We start from the raw sequence: 7,903 nt of genomic DNA on the forward strand, positions 1-7,903 counted from the left end.
GGATTAATTGATCTCCCGCTCTGCTTAGATTGTTTCCAACACTTCAGAGTTATGAATTAGAAATAATATTTGCAGTGTGTGTGCGCATGCGCGTGTGTGTGTGTGTTTCACACCTCCCTCTTGTGTTGAGCTTTTTAGCACTTTGGCGCCAGATGGGAAACTGAAACAGGGGCTAAGAAGCATTTCTTGAGGCCTGTACCTGAACATATTGCAGGTATCATCTTGCCTGCTGTTTCAAGCCCTCTTTCTCACTTCCTCTTTTCTCAGCACCTCAAAGGGGCCTATTTAATGTTTCACAAGTTCACTTTAACAGAGCAGTTGAATTTCCCTGAAGCTTTCCCTTCATCATACTTTCATTTCTCAGGCCTCTTCTTGATCAATAACTTGCTCTCTTCCTTTCCTCCTTCCTACACCACCCTGAAGAGTGAGTTTCCTAGTTAAGCCTTTTCACTTTCTGTCTTACTAAACACACTGACTGTACCCTTTAAAACAGCAACCTGGTGCCACATACTATATTGGTTAATGACTGGTCACATCAAGACAGCAATAGGAGTTCCTGGACTCATGCTGAGACTTTTACAGCATGGAAGCAGGGAAGGTTTTAATTTGCCTCCTATCTAACATGACCTTCTTTCTCAGTAGAATCAATATTAGAAGGAAGTCACTGTTCACAATGTGGGAAAAGGCATCATTCATCCTCTGAGCAAAACCAAGGTCTAAAGGCTATTCTGTACATTTCGTTTAGACACAAACTAAATGGCCTGTTTAGTTTTACAATTTTTGGGCAAGCAGAAACAAATTATTCTTCTTTGTATAGAATATAATATGGGCAATAGTCTGTGCTTCTGGCTTCAGTTTCATAGGTTCGTTAAATATCTGTTGACAGTACAATCAAGATCACAAATTTAGAATGCCAAACAGTTGATTTAATCTCTTGTATGACTCCTCCATCAAGAGTTCCATCTGTTCTTCTCATTAATCCAAAAGCCAAAAATACTGTTTTTCAGTTGCAGAATTATTTGTCTATTTCTATATTTTTCTGTACCATCAGGGGTTGCCCATGCTTACACAATAGAATTATTCAGCTTACCCCAAAATAAAATTTTACACCACCCAAGATTACAGGATGCTGCCAAATAATAAGTCAATCCATTTATCTATCTAACCTGGTATTATTGACTCTTCCTAAAAAGGACTGAACAGAACTTGAAAAAGAAATTGATTACCCTTCCACATGAAGAGCAGATGTTCTGTCAGTGAGCCATGACCACCTCATAGTCATCTTTCCAAACATCTGTTTTATGTTATACAATCTTTGTATCTTTAGTACTCCCCAGGACTCTTATTGTGGGTTACAACCTGCTAGAACAAAATATTCTTTCACTCTAAAAATTCTGCTTCAGTAGCAGTTGCTAAACCAACTGTATTTTTAACATACATTCATTCTCATTTCATTCTAAAAAAATAGCACCTAATCCAATTTGAATACCACAAAGGAAGAAAGAAGAAGGGACTCACAGATGATTGGCCAATTACAGAAAAGTATATATTCCTAAACTTAAAAACAAATTAATCATACTTAAGATAAATTTAAATTGGATACATTCTTGAACCATTCAACATCCTTTTCATTCTTGAACCATTCAACATCCTTTTCATAACTTCCCAGGTATTAAGGAGAGATGGATAGCATTATAATATCTAAAAGATTACTGATTTGTACTGAATGACTTAGCAAAAGTTATCATCCAGTTTGAACATTAGCCAGTGATACTATACTGTGTTCTATAGCAGTCTCAACTCTGATGGGGTTTATGGATAGGGTTGCCAGGTGTCCACTATTTGAGCGGACAGTCCACTTTTTTCACATTATGTTCACTATTTTTTTTTTCACAAAATAGTGGACTTTTTTTTATTCAAAAGCTTTATGATGAAATGGTACGTAATCTAAAGCTGTACAGTCTAAGAGAATAAGGATAGGAGAATTGCGTTTTGTCTTTTTTTTCATAAGTTAGAATGAGACAAAGATCGAATGCTCATTGCAATAATCACATTTTACACAACAGCACAAAAAATGCATTAAAGCAGTTATCTTTTGATATCAAAAATGAAGGTTTTTGCCAAATTTTCGAATTCTGCGAAGAAACGAGAAGAGTTGAAATCATTTTTTGAGTTTTGCGAGTCAGAATTCCATGAAGTTTTGCGCCATGTTCCAACACATTGGTTAAGTTTGTTTAAAGCGGTCAAAAGACTTCTTTTAAACTGGATACCTCTAAAATCGTATTTTATTTCTCTTGGATCTGATGAGTGCCATAAGATTATCTGGAACCTTATTTCGGATCAGGAAAATGAACTCGCAAAGGACGATGAACCAACAATTTCAGAATTGTATTTATATTTCACGCACTTCTTCATGTCAATAATGCAAGACACCCTACTGAAGCTGGAAAGCAAGAAAATTCTTGCATGTGATCTTCACATTATCATGTGTAAGCTGTGTGATTCTTTGCAAAAAAAATACGATGAGCAGTTTTTTGGAATGAAAGTTTTATTTGCCTTATGTAAAAAACATTTGCCTGAGAATGCCATGCAAAAGTTCAAGAAAGAAGCCATCAACGTGTATCAAAGAGCCATTGCGTACCTAGAAAAGTGGTATAATTTCACCGATTCAGTATATGAGACGCTAAGTTGTTTCAATCTAATTGATGGCAATAATCCTCCAACTTTAGAAGAAATGACGAACATCTGGTTATTATCACCATGGCGAGAAGAACTTCCACCCAACACTCTCTTCGATGAAATTTCTGCCTTAGAAGAAGTTTATGTTCATCTGCAGGGCGATTCATCCCTTGATAAGCGGACGTACTTTTTCAAGAAAGAGCCAGCTCCGAGTTTACTGAAACTGTTCCAGTACTGTGCATCAATTCCGGTATCAAATGCAAACGTTGAATGAATTTTCAGCGTCATGGGAAATTTGTGGACTGACGAACGTAACCGACTGCTTGTACCATCAGTTTGAAGTGAACTTTGTATATTTTTTAATATTTCTCAATGTTGTACTGAAATTAAAGAATTATTCCTTAAACACAAAAAATTGATCAAAGCTGCGCAGTCAAATAAAAAATACACACGACAGCAAAGTAAAATGTAATTTAATATTTTACATATTATTATAATATATTTGATGTTTTGAATTTTAAGTAAAGTTTTGAAGTGATTATTTTAATACGTGTTAAAATGTTTGTAAGAAAATATATAATTTAATTGTAAATTTTTTTAAAAAAATTTTACTACTTAACACCCCCCCCCCGCTTGTCCGCTATTTTTTGGAAGCAGACCTGGCAACCCTAAGGAACTACCCAGATGACCTTGGCCCTCTCTCTGCCTCCAACTCAGAGACCTCATCCGAGCCTTCCCCAGACTCCAGCACTGGCCCACGTTCCTTCCCAACCTCCTCATTGTCCGACTCTGCTGCCAGCTCTGCTGGCCGCTGGTGGGCCACAACAGAAGCCAGGAAATTCTATTAAGTTGCAGACTTCAATTCTATTAAGTTGCAGACTTCAATTCTATTAAGTTGCAGACTTCAATTCTATTAAGTTGCATCCTTGCATTGTTGTGTCAGTATGTCACTATTGAATACAGTTTTATATCCTACATTAATGGCTATATAAGGCCATAAACCTTTAGTGTGCAAACAGATCCTCTAGTTGTATATATCATTATTACTGAATTTATGCCATTTTCTACTCTTTCTTCCCAAACTATGATATGGTAACAGGGACATAAAAGCTTTTTGTTATAATTATTTCCAAGACTAAAGGAAACTGTCCATGTTATGATCCCATAAGATAAACCTCTTTCTGCCTAAAACATCCAGCTAAAGGAACTTTAAAAGTTCCTTGCTGCCTCTGGAGTCTCCAGAGTCTGACATCAGTGAGGCAGAAGAACAGCATGAGCCTGTTCCCGGGGTCGACGTGGGAGTAAGGCTTGGAGATGATTGGCCCCTCCCATAAGACATAAAAGAGAGGTGAATGGGATGTGAGCTTTTGCAGGAAGCAATTAGTTCATCTGGTCAGTAAAAACTCTGGAAAGGCTCTGTTTGACTCTGTGCTAAGTTTGGCCATGCCCTTCATTTGGCAATTAGTTCTCTGGCAGCATTTCAAAGGAAATAAGGTGAGTGTTTGTAAACACTCTCCTGTTTGAGAAGTCTTTCAGATTGGGAATGATAATAATTCACAGCCGTTTGAATTAAAGAGGTTTGTCGGGACTAAGTTTGTGCTGTATACTTTCTAAGAAAGGCTAGGTCAGAACAGTTTCAGACGAACTTGAGACATAAACAAGATAAACTATCACGACCAAACTTGAAACCAGTCCTAATGAGGTCTGTTTTAGCAGGTGGATAAGACAAAAATGCAGTGTCGGGGGGGGGGGGGAGGGAGGTATCCTTCCTATGGGGACAGATATGCATAAGAAATTGGAATGATATTCGAGACGCAGAAAGGAAAAAAATGAAAAAATGAATGCATTTTTAGAGTAGAATCAAAGTAGGCTATTAGGCTCCATATCGGGCAGGTCATAAAATCTCAAGCCTCCATGCATTTAACCCCATGTACATGACTGTGTACAGCTAGTCCTCGACTTACAACGGTTTGTTTAGTGACCATTTGAACTTACAATGGAACTGAAAAAGTGACTTACGAGCATTTTTTACACTTACAACCATTGTAGCATCCTCACGGTCACACGACCCAAATTCAGATGCTTGGCAAATAACTCATATTTATGATGATTGAAGTGTCCCTCCTGGGTCATGTGACTACCTTTTGTAACTTTCTGATGAGCAAAATCAACGGGGAAGCCAGATTCACTTAACAACCATGTCACTAACTTGACAACTGCAGTGATTCACTTAACAACTGTGGCAAGAAAGGATGTAAAATGGGGCAAAATGTCTCACTTAGCAACAGAAATTTTGATGCTCAGTTGTGGTCGTAAGTCACAACAAATGTCTCACTTAGCAACAGAAATTTTGATGCTCAATTGTGGTCGTAAGTCAAGGACCTGCTGTATACAGCAGAACATCGCAAGCACATGGCTATGTTAGCTGTTTTACTGCAGTCAAGAATAAAGCCATAGACTCTCAGAAGATCTGACTACTATAGTTCATAGCAGTCAAACCCTATGGTGCCCTCTGACACTTAATACTAAGCCTTTTCCTCCTGACGTTGTAAGTCAATAGATGTCTAGCCATTCTCATCATGGTCTTGAGGTTTGAAGATACCTGCTCAGTCATGATAGAGCTGTTCTGCCAGCTCTACCTGCCAATAAAGGAACATATTTGTAGCTCAAGGTTGAAATGAGGGGTCCTTGGTGTTCTCCGAACTTGCTTTCTTGCAAGCAAAACAACCAAGTCCAGAGAGCACCAAGGACCCTTTATTCCAAGGGTGAAATCTACTTACCTTCTCTACCGGTTTGGAAGTGTGAGCACCATGTCCGATTTTTGACTCTCTGCACATGCGCAAAGCCTTCTGTGCATGCACAGAGGGTCAGAGATGGGTTACTTCCTGGTTAAAACCAGAAAGTAACAACATCTGGGCAGGTGGGCAGAGCCATGCGCTGCTGCCACTACCGGTTCACCAAACCACACGCCACCGGCGCTACCGGTTCACGCAAGCTGGATAGAACCAGCAGGATTTCACCACTGCTTTATTCCTTACCCGCTTCATTTTTTTTAAATAGGGCTTACAATTCGCTCCTTAGACAAATTGTGACCGCTTTCACCCTGATCCCACTCATTTTAAAGTATGTATCTCAGCATGCTTTATCAATGCAGTGTGCTCCTTGAGTCCTTTGCACTGATTTTCAATTCAGTGTTTGATCTCTCCTCAGCTAAGTAGTTTAATATTCCAGTTTTGTTAGTTTTAATACCAAAGGTTGTTCTATGTAAAAAGTGGGGATTTAGAGGCCTAGAGAGAGACATGCAGTCAGGGAATCTAAAATATTTTCCAATTCTCATGGATTTTATCCACAAGTCCTTTAAAAAGAAAAACTACAACATGAATATTCCTCAGTGTGAATTTTTCGAATGTGGATGCAAGGGCAAAACTATTGGTTCAGCAGAAGTCCCCAAATTGCGCTTAAAAGCATAAGTGTAATCCCCTATTGCTGAAGTCTTAAAGCCTTAATTTCTACTTCAGCAAGGTATGAGCAGCAGAAGCAGCCAAAAGGGAAGGGGGAAAAAAGCACAGGAATGCCAAAGAACTACCGTATTTCCTGATTCAGAGTTTCTGTGAATGAACTGGGGTGAGCTGTAGCAAAAGGAAAAACACCAAGAGCTGTCTGACAGTTTACTGCCTATTCAGAGCTAATGAAGTCGATGGCACCAGGGAAGCTGCCAACTGCTAATTAAAACAGGGCCAAAGAATTTTCAGCCTATTGCAAAATCAAGTAACTGGGTAAAGGTAGAGAGGTGGAGAAAGACATGTGATACCATTAAATGTGATGCATCCATTTCTTTAGGGAAATAAGGTTCAGAAATGCCAATCAAAGTCAAGACAGATATTCTCTAATTGTCTTCATTTAGTTAATGATAATTAACAATAATATATTATTATTTATTTGTATAAGCGCTTGAGAAAAGCTATTGCAAAGATTGTCTTTCAGAACTACTTTTTAAAAACAGATCCTCATCTATGGGGGACTTTGGCCCATTGTGCATTCTCTGTCTAAACCGAGTCCAGCAAGCTAGAACTGAGGAGAAATTTCCTAACGATGAGAGCAATCAATTAATGGAATAGCTTGCCTTCAGAGCAGTGGTGAAATCCAAATTATTTTACTACCGGTTCTGTGGGTGTGGCTTGGTGGGCATGGTAGGGGAAGGATACTGCAAAATCTCCATTCCCACCCCACTCCAGGGGAAGGATACTGCAAAATCCCCATTCCCTCCCCACTACTGGGGGAAGGATATTGCAAAATCTCCATTCCCACCCCACTCTGGGACCAGCCAGAGGTGGTATTTGCCGGTTCTCTGAACTACTCAAAATGTCTGCTACAGGTTCCCCAAACTGCTCAAAACGTCCGCTTCCGGTTCTCCAGAACCTGCTGGATTTCACCCCTGCTTCAGAGATTGTAGGTGCTCCATCATTATAGGCTTTCAAAAAGAGATTGGACAGCCATTTGTCTGAAATGGTATAGGGTCTCCTCCTGCTCAAGCAGGGGGTTGGCTAAGAGGCCAAGGGTCCCTTCCAACTCTATTATTCTATGACTTCTGTGATTTCTACTTCCAAATATAGCTGTGGAAATTAAAGAAGATTCCTGCGTTTCTCATGAACTCATGAGAAAAGGTATAATGTAAATTGCAAATTATGGCCCGTCAGATTTTGTTAGAATTTGAGTTCTCTCTGTCCCAATAAGCACAACTGAATATAATAAATATTTAGTATAAATTTAGGTATACATTCTGTATCTCTCTTCAGTCAATCTGTGGTAAACAGAAGGAATGGTCCTGAGGGAATGTGAGGAAGAGCTGTTACCAAAATAATAGTCAGTTATGAGAAACTTGACACGGAGGCAGAACTGTAATTTGAGAAAATGTTTTTTAGATAAGATCTCACAAAGTAATTCTCACAAAGATAAAGGGAAGTGGGGGAAGCAGATTGAGACTTGCAAGATTCTGTTACTATATCTCGATAATAAAAGTAATATCGGTATTCATGACTTTAATTCAAAGTCAGCCCTACTTTGAAGGGCTGACACAGTCTCTGTTTAGGAGGAAGAAGAGGAGGAGGAAGAAAAGGTAAAGAGACTGAAACTTTACTTTATCTTTTAAAGTTTGTACTTTATCAAGATGCCTTTAAGATGCTGTAGGAAGAAATATCCTTCTGGGTTCTGCTCCAAGAGGGGA

At 38.9% G+C, this 7,903-nt stretch overlaps 1 long non-coding RNA gene across 1 annotated transcript in view; it reads left to right on the forward strand.

Moving 5' to 3' along the window:
- Positions 1–7,667: 7,667 nt before the first annotated feature.
- LOC148115122 (uncharacterized) overlaps positions 7,668–7,903 on the forward strand; it is a 35,202-nt gene continuing 34,966 nt past the window's right edge. The window contains exon 1 of the long non-coding RNA XR_015732209.1: positions 7,668–7,795. This is a non-coding gene — a long non-coding RNA (uncharacterized LOC148115122). The remainder of the gene's footprint in view (positions 7,796–7,903) is intronic.

Source organism: Pantherophis guttatus, chromosome 2 (genome assembly GCF_059756535.1).
Source record: "Pantherophis guttatus breed Tessera chromosome 2, ASM5975653v1, whole genome shotgun sequence".
Taxonomy (NCBI): Eukaryota; Metazoa; Chordata; class Lepidosauria; order Squamata; family Colubridae; genus Pantherophis; species Pantherophis guttatus.